Source organism: Ranitomeya imitator, chromosome 3 (genome assembly GCF_032444005.1).
Source record: "Ranitomeya imitator isolate aRanImi1 chromosome 3, aRanImi1.pri, whole genome shotgun sequence".
NCBI lineage: Eukaryota > Metazoa > Chordata > Amphibia > Anura > Dendrobatidae > Ranitomeya > Ranitomeya imitator.
The window spans coordinates 254,414,605-254,430,387 of NC_091284.1; positions in this window are offsets into that span (position 1 = coordinate 254,414,605).

A 15,783-nucleotide genomic window follows, 5' to 3' on the forward strand; every position below is an offset into this window, starting at 1 on the left:
AGGTGAAATTTTAACTCCGCGCTTTCCAATTCACCAAACTATTTTTCCCCTATTAACATAATGGGGAAAAGTGAAAGGAAAAGTGTTGGAGGCAAATTGACAGCTGCCAGATGTGAACAAGGGGGACTTAAAGAATGAGAGCGATGGCGCAAAAGAGTATATACCGTACAGTTGCTAAGGTGGGGCCCCGACATGAGATACTCACCACACACGGGGATATGAACACACACACAAAATGCGCCACACACTACCACGTGCTTGAACACATATACCACCCTCAGCACACATTTCACCACACATACACCAACCTCGCCACATAAAAGTCGAAACACAAAAGTCGCCACTCAAAACTCGCCACGCGCAGAACTCGCCACATGCAAAAACTAGGCTCTTGCAAAACTCGCCACAAGTGCAAAACTCACCTCATGGAAAACTCGCCACACGCAAAACTTGCACACGCGGAAAAATTGCCACATGCACAAAAGTTGCAACACATGCAAAAGTTGCCTCACACAAAACTTGCACATACTCAAAAGGCACCACACATAAAACTCGCCACGCGCAAAACTCACCATGCGCAAAACTTGCTGCACACAATTTGCTACACTAACCTGTCACATGCAACTCGACACACAAAAAGTTGCTACACGCATGTCGCCACACAAAACTCATCTCACAAAAGTAGCTACATGCATGTCGCCACACGCAACTCAACACACAGAACTTGACAAACAAAACTCGCCCTAAAACACACACAAGTCTGGTATTATCCTTCAAAAATAAAAATCTGATTAATAAGCAGACAAACTACAACAAATGTACCATATAGGAAATACGGCAGCTGTCAGTCACATGACCTGTCTATTATGTGTATGTGTGAGCTAATATATACTGCCAGGGGGAGGGCTTCCTGTTGGCTGGGGATTTATCAGGCTGCCAATTTAGCTTACAAATACTGAGGTAAAAATACTGAGCAAATAACGTGTGAACGAGGTCTAATACAGGAGGAGATGACACACAGGTATATACTATATACAGGGGAGATGACACACAGATATATACTATATACAGGAGAGATGACACACAGGTATATACTATATAGAGGAGGAGATGACATACAGGTACATACTATATACAGGAGGAGATGACATACAGGTATATACTATATACAGGAGGAGATGACACACAGGTATATACTATTTACAGGGGAGATGACACACAGCAGGTATATACTATATACAGGGGAGATGACATACAGGTATATACTATATACAGGAGATGACATACAGGTGTATACTATATATAAGGGAGATGACAAACATGTATATACTGAGGTGAAAATGAGAGGTGTGAGGTGAAAATGAAAAGGTGTGAGTGCAAAATGAGAGGAGTAAGGGAAAATAGTGGAGTGATCGGAAAATGACAAATGTGAGGTCGAAATGACAAGTGTTAGGGGGGAATATATAAAACTACTTGATAGAGGGCACCACCTAAATATTTCCTATACGCTCAACCTGCTACATGTCCAAACCCAAATATAGCAAACAAAGAAAGAAAGAAACATGCATTTGTGCAGGGAGCGTCAAATATAACAATATTTTATTGAATAACAAGTCCTTAGAATACACACTATGCAAATGTTAAAAACATTTAAAAACGAACATAGAAAAAGATATTACCCAAGAAAAATAATCCACATGGGATAACCACAAATAAGCCAAATGGCCATTACCCCTGATGAAGTCACTTATGTGACGACACGCGTTGGGTGGGCCACATGGGGGCTGCTTCCCTTTCTATTTCTCTCTCCTCAGCGTTCTGATCCTCTATGAGCATGTCCATTGGAGGCCTGTCTTGGTAATATGTTCTCTGGTTTATTTGGCTTATTTGTGGTTATAATGTTGATCTGGCTATATGCCATTAGAACATAGGATCTGACAGATCTAAACATATTGGTACTGCTGTACTTTGTGATATATATTAGAGATCACCATATCAGTTGACTTACCAGTTCAGGACAATATGTGATTTTTGAGGGGAGGATTTGGGGTATGCACTCCCATGTGGATTATTTTTCTTGGGTAATATCTTTTGCTATGTTCGTTTTTAAATGTTTTTAACATTTGCATAGTGTGTGTTCTAAGGACTTGTTATTCAATAAAATATTGTTATATTTGACGCTCCCTGCACAAATGCATGTTTCTTTCTTTCTTTGTTTGCTGTGTTAGGGGGGAATGAGAGGATTGAGGGAGAAAATGAGAGGTGTGAGGGAGAAAATGAGGGATGTGAGGGGGAAAATGAAAGATGTGAGGGGGAAAATGAGAGGCGTGATGGGAAAATAAGAGAAGTGAGGTGGTACAACTAACCACAGATATTTACTATGCCCAGGCAACGCCGGGCTCTTCAGCTAGTATATATACAGTGGGGCAAAAAAGTATTTAGTCAGTCAGCAATAGTGCAAGTTCCACCACTTAAAAAGATGAGAGGCGTCTGTAATTTACATCATAGGTAGACCTCAACTATGGGAGACAAACTGAGAGAAAAAAATCCAGAAAATCACATTGTCTGTTTTTTTAACATTTTATTTGCATATTATGGTGGAAAATAAGTATTTGGTCAGAAACAAACAATCAAGATTTCTGGCTCTCACAGACCTGTAACTTCTTCTTTAAGAGTCTCCTCTTTCCTCCACTCATTACCTGTAGTAATGGCACCTGTTTAAACGTGTTATCAGTATAAAAAGACACCTGTGCACACCCTCAAACAGTCTGACTCCAAACTCCACTATGGTGAAGACCAAAGAGCTGTCAAAGGACACCAGAAACAAAATTGTAGCCCTGCACCAGGCTGGGAAGACTGAATCTGCAATAGCCAACCAGCTTGGAGTGAAGAAATCAACAGTGGGAGCAATAATTAGAAAATGGAAGACATACAAGACCACTGATAATCTCCCTCGATCTGGGGCTCCACGCAAAATCCCACCCCGTGGGGTGAGAATGATCACAAGAACGGTGAGCAAAAATCCCAGAACCACGCGGGGGGACCTAGTGAATGAACTGCAGAGAGCTGGGACCAATGTAACAAGGCCTACCATAAGTAACACACTACGCCACCATGGACTCAGATCCTGCAGTGCCAGACGTGTCCCACTGCTTAAGCCAGTACATGTCCGGGCCCGTCTGAAGTTTGCTAGAGAGCATTTGGATGATCCAGAGGAGTTTTGGGAGAATGTCCTATGGTCTGATGAAACCAAACTGGAACTGTTTGGTAGAAACACAACTTGTCGTGTTTGGAGGAAAAAGAATACTGAGTTGCATCCATCAAACACCATACCTACTGTAAAGCATGGTGGTGGAAACATCATGCTTTTGGGCTGTTTCTCTGCAAAGGGGCCAGGACGACTGATCCGGGTACATGAAAGAATGAATGGGGCCATGTATCGTGAGATTTTGGGTGCAAACCTCCTTCCATCAGCAAGGGCATTGAAGATGAAACGTGGCTGGGTCTTTCAACATGATAATGATCCAAAGCACACCGCCAGGGCAACGAAGGAGTGCCTTCGTAAGAAGCATTTCAAGGTTCTGGAGTGGCCTAGCCAGTCTCCAGATCTCAACCCTATAGAAAACCTTTGGAGGGAGTTGAAAGTCCGTGTTGCAAAGCGAAAAGCCAAAAACATCACTGCTCTAGAGGAGATCTGCATGGAGGAATGGGCCAACATACCAACAACAGTGTGTGGCAACCTTGTGAAGACTTACAGAAAACGTTTGACCTCTGTCATTGCCAACAAAGGATATATTACAAAGTATTGAGATGAAATTTTGTTTCTGACCAAATACTTATTTTCCACCATAATATGCAAATAAAATGTTAAAAAAACAGACAATGTGATTTTCTGGATTTTTTTTTCTCAGTTTGTCTCCCATAGTTGAGGTCTACCTATGATGTAAATTACAGATGCCTCTCATCTTTTTAAGTGGTGGAACTTGCACTATTGCTGACTGACTAAATACTTTTTTGCCACACTGTATATATATATATATTGTTCCTATAAATACATTTCTTTATCTAAATAAAAAAAAAAACAATAAAAGTACACATATTTAGTATCGCCGCGTCCGTAACGACCCAACCTATAAAACTGTCCCACTAGTTAACCCCTTCAGTGATCACCGTAAAAAAAACAACGAGCCAAAATACAATGCTTTATTATCATACCGCCAAACAAAAAGTGGAATAACACGCGATCAAAAAGATGGATATAAATAACCATGGTACCGCTGAAAACGTCATCTTGTCCCGCAAAAAAATTAGCTGCAATACAGCATTATCAAAGAAAAAATAAAAAAGTTATAGTCCTCAGAATAAAGTGATGCAAAAATAATTATTTTTTCTATAAAATAGTTTTTATCATATAAAAGCGCCAAAACATAAAAAAAAAGATATAAATGAGGTATCGTTGTAATCATACTGACCCGAAGAATAAAACTGCTTTATCCATTTTACCAAACGCGGAACGGTATAAAAGCCTCCCCCAAAAGAAATTCTTGAATAGCTGGTTTTTGGTCATTCTGCCTCACAAAAATCAGAATAAAAAGTGATCAAAAAATGTCACATGCCCGAAAACCCCGTTAGTGAGCACCATTGAAAAAAATAAAATGGCAAAAAGGCTTTATCGCTGTAATCATACTGACCCGAAGAATAAAACTGCTTTATCCATTTTACCAAACGCGGAACGGTATAAAAGCCTCCCCCAAAAGGAAATTCATGAATTGCTGGTTTTTGTTCATTCTGCCTCTCAAAAACCGGAATAAAAAGCGATTAAAAAAAAATCATGTGCCCGAAAATGGTACGAATAAAAACATCACTTCGTCCCGCAAAAAAAACAAGACCTCACATGACTCTGTGGACCCAAATATGGAAAAATTATAGCTCTCAAAATGTGGTAACGCAAAAAATATTTTTTGCAATAAAAAGCGTCTTTCAGTGTGTGACGGCTGCCAATCATAAAAATCCGCTATTTCCATTTTCCCATTAGGGTTAGGGCTAGGATTAGGGTTAGGGCTAGGGTAAGGCTACAGTTAGGGTTGGGGCTAAAGTTAGGGTTGGGGCTAAAGTTAGGGTTAGGGTTTGGATTACATTTACGGTTGGGAATAGGGTTGGGATTAGGGCTAGGGGTGTGTCAGGGTTAGGGGTGTGGTTAGGGTTACTGTTGGGATTAGGGTTAGGGGTGTGTTTGGATTAGGGTGTCAGTTATAATTGGGGGGTTTCCACTGTTTAGGCACATCAGGGGCTCTCCAAACGCGACATGGCGTCCGATCTCAATTCCAGCCAATTCTGCGTTGAAAAAGTAAAACAGCGCTCCTTCCCTTCCGAGCTCTCCCGTGTGCCCAAACAGGGGTTTACCCTAACATATTGGGTATCAGCGTACACATTGGACAACAACTTTTGGGGTCCAATATCTCCTGTTACCCTTGGGAAAATACAAAACTGGGAGCTAAAAAATTATTTTTGTGGAAAAAAAAAGATTTTTTATTTTCACGGCTCTGCGTTATAAACTGTAGTGAAACACTTGGAGGTTCAAAGTTCTCACAACACATCTAGATAAGTTCCTTGGGAGGTCTAGTTTCCAATATGGGGTCACTTGTGGGGGGTTTCTACTGTTTGGGTACATCAGGGACTCTGCAAATGCAACGTGACGCCTGCAGACCAATCCATCTAAGTCTGCATTCCAAATGGCACTCCTTCCCTTCCAAGCTCTGCCATGTGCCCAAACAGTGGTTTACCCCCACATATGGGGTATCAGCGTACTCATGACAAATTTTACAACAATGTTTGGGGTCCAATTTCTTCTCTTACCCATGGGAAAATAAAAAATTGGGGGTGCCATGTGCCCAAACAGTGGCTTACCCTCACATATGGGGTATCGACGTATTCAGGAGAAATCGCACAACAACTTTTGTGGTCTAATTTCTCCTGTTACCCTTGTGAAAATAAGAATTTGTGGGCGAAAAGATCATTTTTGTGAAAAAATATGATTTTTTATTTTTACGGCTCTGCATTATAAACTTCTGTGAAGCACTTGGTGGGTGAAAGTGCTCACCACACATCTAGATAAGTTCCTTAAGGGGTCTACTTTCCAAAATGGTGTCACTTGTGGGGGGTTTCAGTGTTTAGGCACATCAGGGGCTCTCCAAACGCAACATGGCGTCCCATCTCAATTCTAGTCAATTTTGCATTGAAAAGTCAAATGGCGCTCCTTCGCTTCCGAGCTCTGCCATGCACCCCAACAGTGGTTTACACCCACATATGGGGTATCGGCGTACTCAGGACAAATTGTACAACAACTTTTGGGGTCCATTTTCTCTTGTTTCCCTTGGTAAAATAAAACAAATTGGAGCTGAAGTAAATTTTTTGTGAAAAAAGTTAAATGTTCATTTTTATTTAAACATTCCAAAAATTCATGTGAAACACCTGAAGGGTTAATAAACTTCTTGAATGTGGTTTTGAGCACCCTGAGGGGGTGCAGTTTTTAGAATGTTTATTTATATCCGTCTTTTGATCGCGTGTTACTTTTTGTTCGGCGGTATGATGATAAAGCATTTTTTTTTTGCCTGTTTTTATGGGGTTCGCTAAAGTGGTTAACTAGTGCAACAGTTTTATAGGTCGGGTCGTTACGGATGCGGCGATACTAAATATGTGTACTTTTTTATTTACATAAATAAATGTAAATAAATAAATGTATTTATTGGAAAAATATTTATTTATTTATTTTTTTTATTGGGAATTTTAAAAAAAATATTTTTACACATGCTAATATTTTTTTTTTCACTTTTTACATTGTTCCAGGATGGGACATCAACATATAAAGTCCGATTGCTGATCTGACACTTTGCACTGCACTGTATCAGATCAGGGATCTGACAGGTAGTGAAGGAGGCTTCTCAGGCTCTGCTCTCAGCAGGCACTGCGAAGCCACCTCCCTGCAGGACCCGGAAGGTCCCCGTTGCCACCTTGGTGCCGCGATCACATCGTGTTGTTCTGAAGGAAGCACGCAGGGAGCCCCTCCCTGTGCGATGCTTCTTTATGACACCGGAACGCTGCGATCTTGTTTGATCGCAGTGTGACGGGGGTTAAAGTGCCGGGAGCAGTCCGTGACTGCTCCTGGCACTTAGTGTGGGGTGTCAGTTGTGAGAATCAGCTGACACCCGGCCCCGATCGGCCGTAGACCACCCGTGTGTGCGGCCTATCGGCTTCGAAGTACTATCCCATCCATGATCAGATGAGCCCAGCCCACATGGACGGGATAGTACGTCAGATGTCAGAAAGGGGTTAATATCCCCTATCCTGGTATATATGGTCCCCTCATCCCCATCTTGATACACATATATCCGAGTCCCACTCTACTATCTGTGTAGAATGTAAAGGAATCTAATGCGATGTCCTTTTCATCTCTCATGACTTCAGCGATTTCTACCGCCAATACTGTGGGACAAAGTTCAAGCCTTCGTACTGAGTGTGCAGATTTAGGGGTTAGTTTGGCCTTACCAAGAATGAAAACACAGTGCACTTCATTGTGCGCTCCCAAGGTCTTCAGATAAGGTACTGTGGCTATGGCTTCTGTAGATGCGTTGGAGAAAATGTGGACATCTCTTCTGGCGGCAACTGAAGATTTTACAGAATAATAACGTGGGACTTGGAGTTGTTCTAAGGCCTTCAGTGACTTCTTCCAGGCCTTCCATTTTTGTTGTTTCTGGGACAGCAGAGGAGCATCCCAATCTGTAATTTCGGCAGTGACCTGTTTTAGCAGTATCTTGCTTTGAATGATGATGGGTGCAATGAACCCAAGAAGATCGTAGATACTGTTTGACAGATAGGACTCCTCATTTGGTGAATGGTTTGTCGCAGGGTGACACTTGAAAGGTGAATGCGTCCTGTTTAATATCCCATAGCAGACCGAAGCTGCGTTGCATGGGAGTGGCGTCGGAACCTACATTGAGGACTCTTAAGCTCGTAGCATAGTCTTTGGATGGAAACACTTCCATTACCTCTTGACAGTTGGAGATAATCTTGTGGAGCCTAAGATTTGATGAAGAGAGCATTTCCTGAGTCCTGGAGAGCAGATCAATAGCCTCTTCACTTGAGGATAAAGACTTGAGCCCGTCGTCCACGTAGAAGTTCTTCTCTGCAAACTGACGAGCATCACATCCATATTCTCTCTCACCTTCCTGGGCTGCCCATCTCAGTCCATAGATTGCTACTAGTGATGAGCGAGTGTGCTCGTTACTCGAGTTTTCTGAGCATGCTCGGGTGTGCTCGCATATTATGTTTGAGCCCCCGCAGCTGCATGATTGAAGGCTGTTAGACAACCTGAACACATGAAGGGATTGCCGGTTTGTTAGGGAATCCTCACATGTATTCAGTCTGTCTAGCAGCCGCAAATCATGCAGCTGCGGGACTCAAACATAATATACGAGCACGCCCAGGATACTCGGAGAACACCTGAGCATGCTCGGAAAACTCGAGTAATGAGTACACTAGCTCATTAATAATCGCTATAGCAGGTGAAGGCTATTGCTGAAGACGTGTATCTTCATGCTGTAGTCTACGACCTTGTTGTGGATGTCATTGCCCTTGTGCCATAGAATCCTAAGACAGTTTCTACTGTCTTCCTTCACAATGAAGCAATGAAACATCTGCTGGATATTGGCTATTATCACCACGGGTTCCTACCTGAAGCGAATCAACACTCCTATGAGGCTGTTGTTCATGTTGGGTCCAGTAAGAAGCAAGTAGTTGAGGGAGACGCCTTCGTGCTGAGCAATGGAGTCAAATACCACCCTCATCTGGATAGGTTTCCAAGGGTGGTAGACCCCGAAGGATGAAAGGTACCAGTATTCTTCTCCTTCCTTCAGTGGTGGTGCGGGTTCTGCATGATCTCTGTCAAAGATGTTTTGCATGAAATCGATGAAACATCTTTCCCTCTCTGGCCTTCTTTTTAAAGTGCGCTTTAGAGAAGAGAACCATGCAGTTACTTGCTGCAAATTGTTTGGCAACCTGGGTCTTGGAGAACAAAAGGGTAATGGAGCCACCCAGCTGTTGGAGTAGTCTTGAGCGAATTCTTTGTCCATAACCCTTATAAATTCTTTATCTTCTCTTATGGGTGCCAACTTGTTGTCTTCACTTGTGGAATTGAACACCATTGAGCCGAGGTCATTGTCCCAGGAACGGTCCATGTTCGCACTGTCAAGTGGTGGCCATCGCCACTTGGTGTCACTCAGTTTCTCTTTCACCCAGTAATGATGTGGGCATGGCTGGAAATGAGTGCTGCAGCCTTTTGGCAAGATGTGTGTCTTGTGGGAGAATATAGCATTAGGTCTCTACATTTTGTCTACGCAAACATTCCCTATGATCACCCAGGCTAGGTCGAAGCGCTGAGCAAATGGTGCATAGTGAGGGCTGTTGATTTCCTGAGTTACCTGGAAGAAACGGAGGATGTCTCTCACAAGTAGAATCAGGATTTCTGGGTTGCGATTGAGAGCTGGAATATTGCTATCTATATTCTTGAGGAGAGGGTGATGAAGAGCTGCTTCCAGTGTTAGGATCTCTTCCTTGTTGGGACGATATCTGATTGCACTTGACGAGTGTGGGTAGATGTATTTCTACGGTTTTTTCTAGAGACGTTACCATGAGACCACTGGCCCTTCTTCTGAAAACTTCTGAGATGCCGTTGCAAGTGCCAAAGGTGTAGGGGTAGGTGCTTCCCTTTAAATCGAACTGATCAAAGAGTTCTGACCTTGCCAGTGATCCGTTGCTCTGATCGTCCAGGATGCTATACACCTTCTGGGTGACCCTTGGGATATACTGTACCTTTACCAGGCAAATCTTCACACAAGACTTTTCCCAAAGACCTTCTCCGCAGACTTCTGTGCATGAAGAAGATACTGTGAGATGACTTGCTGTTTGGCCTGTACTCTCCCTGCCATGACTGGTGGGAGCAGGTGTAGGTGTAGGGTTAAGCTGGGATGGATGGAGCACTTGTACATGGTCCTCGCTGTCACATTCCATACACTTGATTGTAACATTACAGTCCTCAGAAAGGTGTTCGGTAGAAGCACAACATCTGAAGCATACGCCAAACTTCTTTAGAAGCCGTCTTGGAGTGGTTTCATTTCTTCAGCGGTTGTGGCTTCTTGTGGATGGGACACTGACGGTTTGGATTCTTGACTTTCTCCCTTATCGTCCTCGTCAGGAACCGATGGTGGTGTGGGAAGAACGTCAGTCTTTTTCACCGATACTGGGCATCTACGTTTTCTGTCAATTTGACGAGGGCCCTCATATTTCGGAGCGGATGAAGCTGTGCCGGTGGGTTCTCCACTTGTGAAGCTTGGATTGGCCTTACGTTCTGCAATGTCTGATGAACTCACAGAAGTAGGAGAACGGAGGGAAGGACACCTGGTGTCCCTTTTTGTAACTTGTCCCTAGCGCAGTCCACCTTTCTTGTATATTGCAGCTTGGTGACTTTGGGTGTCACCCCATGTGCTGTGTCCAGGTACAGTGCTGTGCAAATTAATTCGGACAAAGCAAAAAAATAAAATATTATAATGCACTGTTACATACTAATTCTGAAAATTACCTTTTTCCACTGGCTCATTGACCAAGATTTATTTATTATATATTAAAACTGGTTTGAATCACTGACTGGTAATCAACTTACGATTTTACTTAAAAAATGCTTTGTTCCAATTAATTTGCACAGCGCTGTAACTGAGGCCAGGTCGGTGTGTCTGTCATGGCCAGCTGGAGCTCGAACAGCAGGTAGCTGGGTTTCTGGAATTTTGAAGCATCCTTGCTGGATAATTTAGGAGATCGCTGATGTAAATGGATCTGAGTCTTTTGAGTCTCTCTGTGGATTGTGGTCCCAGCCACTTTATCAGCAGATCCAGCTCTTCAGCAGCAGTAATACCAATGTCACTAGTTGCGGTTTCAAAGGCACACTTTCACTCTCTGTAATTTTCAGGTTGGTCGTCGAACCTTGTGAGACCGGTGTTGGTGAGTTCTCGGCGAATCATGTACCTCGCAAAGTCGGATATGTCTATTCTTTCTGACTTTGGGAGCACACTTGCTGGCTGAGTAGTGATGTTCGCTTTGGTTTTAGTTTTTTTGGTTCAGAAACATGGGATGGTATGGAGCGGCATAAGCATTTAAAGGGACTCTGTCACCTGAATTTGGAGGGAACAATCTTCAGCCATAGGGGCGGGATTTTCGGGTGTTTGATTCACCCTTGTGCAGGCATGTATTACGGAGGACAGAGAATGAACTTCAATCCAATATTGCAGCCAGCATGCAGCCAGCGGGTAAGAAAAGGGTGAATCAAACACCCGAAAACCCCACCCCTATGGCTGAAGATTGTTCCCTCCAAATTCAAGTGACAGAGTCCCTTTAACCCAGCAACCAGTTTGGTGTATGCAGTCTCTGTCTTATGCTAGGCTGGAGCCATGCGGTTGTCAAAGGTTTAGTGACTTGTCGTCATGTTAGGTTGCATGTAGACGTTGACATATGGAGTTTGCTGAGGTGCAGTGTTTGGCTGCGTGTTGGAGCATGAATGAAATTCAGGTTTGGACATTAGCTGTGTGCTAAACTGACCTTGAAAGCTAGGAGCTGCAGGCGGATCAGCGTCTTGGTGCCTTGGAGAAGTGTGGGAACTGACAGGAACGTTAGTGGTGGTTCGTTGTTTTGGCTTAGTACATAGTCTCTTGTGCACTTAAGGGGGTTTTCTGTATCGATCTCACACAAGCTGATACTGTCCCCTTGACTCCCTCTTTGAGCTTGTTCAAAGACCTTTAACCTTGCCATGGCTGTCGAATGTTCGCATTCCTTCTCTAGGACTTCTATTTACGCCTTTTTACATGCAGCCTCGGCTTCTGCCCTTGCTGTCAACACATCCATATCTGACTTCTTGTGTGCAGATTCAGCTTCCATGTCTGCCTTCTTGCATGCAGATTCAGCCTACATGTCTGCCTTCTTGCATGCAGATTCGGCTTCCATCTCTGCTTTCTTTTGGGCGAAGATGGCTTGCACTTTCATAATTTCCGCTTCGGCACGCGCTCTAATAAGCTGTTCACTGAGAGTAATAATAATTTTTATTTATATAGCGCCAACATATTCCGCAGCACTTTACAATTAAGCGGGGACATGTACAAACAATAAATTCGGTACGAGTTAAGACAATTTAAACATTGACATTAGGGGTGAGGTCCCTGCTCGCAAGCTTACAATCTACAAGGAAATGGGGGAGACACAATAGGTGAAAAGTGATTGTTATTTCAGGTCTGGAAATTATAATAAATAGGAATTTTCATACAAAGCTGCATGATCCGGTCATCAGCCCGTGTGTTTAAGTGCAATAGTCAAGTATCAAGTGCAGTTATCGTGTGTATGGAGGGTGTGGAGACAGATGAATAGTAGGGTGCAGATTCAGAATAATATTTGGAAGGAGGGAAAAGGGCAAAGTTAGTTTACTGAGTAGTTGATGTGGTAGGCTTGTTTGAAGAGATGGATTTTCAAAGCGCGCTTGAATAGGTCGGGGCTAGGTATCAGTCTGATCGTCTTGGGAAGTGCATTCCAGAGAGCTGGCGCAGCACGAGAGAAGTCTTGGAGACGGAGGTGTGAGGTTCGGATTACAGGGGATGTTAGTCTTAGGTCATTTGTAGAAAGGAGGGCACGTGTAGGGCGATAGACAGAGATGAGAGAGGAGATATAAGGCGGTGCAGAACTGTGGAGAGCTTTGTGGGTGAGAGAGATGAATTTATACTGGATCCTGTAGCGAATGGGTAGCCAGTGTAATGACTGGCACAAGATGGAGGCATCGGTGAAGCGGCTGGACAGAAATATGACTTTGGCTGCAGCATTCAAGATGGATTGGAGAGGAGAAAGTTTGGTAAGAGGGAGACCGATCAGAAGAGAGTTGCAGTAGTCCAGACGGGAATGAATGAGAGCGACAGTAAGAGTCTTAGCAGTTTCAACGGTGAGAAAAGGTCGGATTCTGGAGAGAATTTTAATGCACTTGATCTAGATGAGTGCTTTGAGTACTTAGCGGACCTGGATTTGTGAGATGACACTTCCGACATCTGTGCGATTTTTGCTTGTTTTATTTATGATGTCACGCACAGTGCAGTCTCATTCAGAATTGAGCTGTTGAAAGCTCTGAACTTCCTTTAGAGACTGTGGCTTGTTTATTCTCACCAAGAAGGAGGTACAGTTAGGTCCATATATATTTGGACAGAGACAACATTTTTTTAATTTTATTTATAGACATTACCACAATGAATTTTAAACAAAACAATTCAGATGCAGTTGAAGTTCAGACTTTCAGCTTTCATTTAAGGGTATCAACATTAAAATTGGATGAAGGGTTTAGAAGTTTCAGCTCCTTAACATGTGCCACCCTGTTTTTAAAGGGACTAAAAGTAATTGGACAGATTCAATAATTTTAAATAAAATGTTCATTTTTAGTACATGGTTGAAAACCGTTTGTTGGCAATGACTGCCTGAAGTCTTGAACTCATGGACATCACCAGACGCCGTGTTTCCTCCTTTTTGATGCTCTGCTAGGCCTTCACTGCGGTGGTTTTCAGTTGCTGTTTGATTGTGGGCCTTTCTGTCTGAAGTTTAGTCTTTAACAAGTGAAATGCATGCTCAATTGGGTTGAGATCAGGTGACTGACTTGGCCATTCAAGAATATTCCACTTCTTTGCTTTAATAAACTCCTGGGTTGCTTTGGCTTTATGTCCATCTGTAGTATGAAACGATGACCGATCAGTTTTGCTGCATTTGGCTGGATCTGAGCACACAGTATGGCTCTGAATACCTCAGAATTCATTCTGTTGCTTCTGTCCTGTGTCACATCATCAATAAACACTAGTGACCCAGTGCCACTGGCAGTCATGCATGCCCAAGCCATCAACACTGCCTCCCCCGCGTTTTACAGATGATGTGGTATGCTTTGGATCATGAGCTGTACCACGCCTTTGCCATACTATTCTCTTTCCATCATTCTGGTAGAGGTTGATCTTGGTTTCATCTGTCCAAAGAAAGTTCTTCCAGAACTTTGCTGACTTTTTTAGATGTTTTTTAGCATAGTCCAGTCTAGCCTTTTTATTCTTGAATCTTGTGAATGGCTTGCACCGTTCAGTGAACCCTCTGTATTTACTTTCATGCAGTCTTCTCTTTACGGTAGATTTGGATATTGATACGCCGACCTCCTGGAGAGTGTTGTTCACTTGGTTGGCTGTTGTGAAGGGGTTTCTCTTCACCATGGAGATTATTCTGGGATCATCCACCATTGTTGTCTTCCGTGGGTGCCCATGTCTTTTTGCATTGATGAGTTCACCAGCGCTTTCTTTCTTTCTCACGATGTACCAAATTGTAGATTTTGCCACTCCTAATATTGTAGCAGTTTCTCGGATGGGTTTTTTCTGTTTTCGCAGCTTAAGGATGGCTTGTTTCACCTGCATGGAGAACTCCTTTGACCGCATGTTTAGTTCACAGCAAAATCTTCCAAATGCAAGCACCACACCTCAAATCAACTCCAGGCCTTTTATCTGCTTAATTGAGAATGACATAACGAAGGGATTAACCACAACTTTCCATGAAATAGCTTTGGATTCAATTGTCCAATTACTTTTGGTCCCTTTAATACCAGGGTGGCACATGTTAAGGAGCTGAAACTCCTAAACCCTTCATCCAATTTTAATGTGGATATCCTCAAATGAAAGCTGAAAGTCTGAACTTCAACTGCATCTGAATTGTTTTTTTATTTTAATTCATTGTGGTAATGTCTATAACCAAAATTAGAAAAATGTTGTCTCTGTCCAAATATATATGGACCTAACTGTATATTTCTCACAAATGTCCTTGAAAAACTCCCTCTGGTGGTAACTCATGAGCGCCAGGCATAGTTAAGACAGTCACTTGATTCTGCACCCTTTGCCATAGGGAAATTAATTCACATTTCGCAGTTTCTAGATTGTCTTTGACCATCCATGCAGGTTCAGCATCAATAGTAAAAGATAGAGTGTTAAAAATAATAAAAAAAATAAAAAATATTGTTATTCTCACCTTCCGACAGCCCCTGATCTCCTCAGCGGCGCTCCCGGTACGTACCGTTCCTAGGAATGCTTTGCACGAAGTACCATTGTGACGTAAATCAACAAGAAAGGGTGCACTATGGTTGATATAAGACAATTCACAAAAAGAGAAGTGCATTACCTAGTCAATAACCATTAGTAACTACAAGAAGAAGAAAGACTGGACTAGTAGAGGCACAACCACAGTAAGTAAAAATATCCAAAACCTTTATTATCACCTCAAAAGAAATACATAAAAGCAATTAAAATCATGCAATATACAAAAACCACACCCCCACTCATGAATAATGCATATGCCATATCAACTTGTGAGCCTACCAAGATAAATAATAAGAAGCAGATATATGAAAAACATCTCTATGCATAACAACGAGTAGTAATATAAACAACGTCAGCACTCTTATCTACTAATAATCATATCGCCAGCCTGTGCCTGATTTACCTTAAAAGGACAAGAAAGAGTGTTCTAAATAAACATCTTATGTTATGAACAATTTAGGGAACTCCCATAAAGTTAGTCCCATAAATACAACCTGATGGTCGATCCCAGAGTCATGCACTACAGTCCCGTATAGTCAGGGCAGCTATATGGATCGAATGACCCTAGATGTGTAGATACCATCGTATGGCAGGCTCA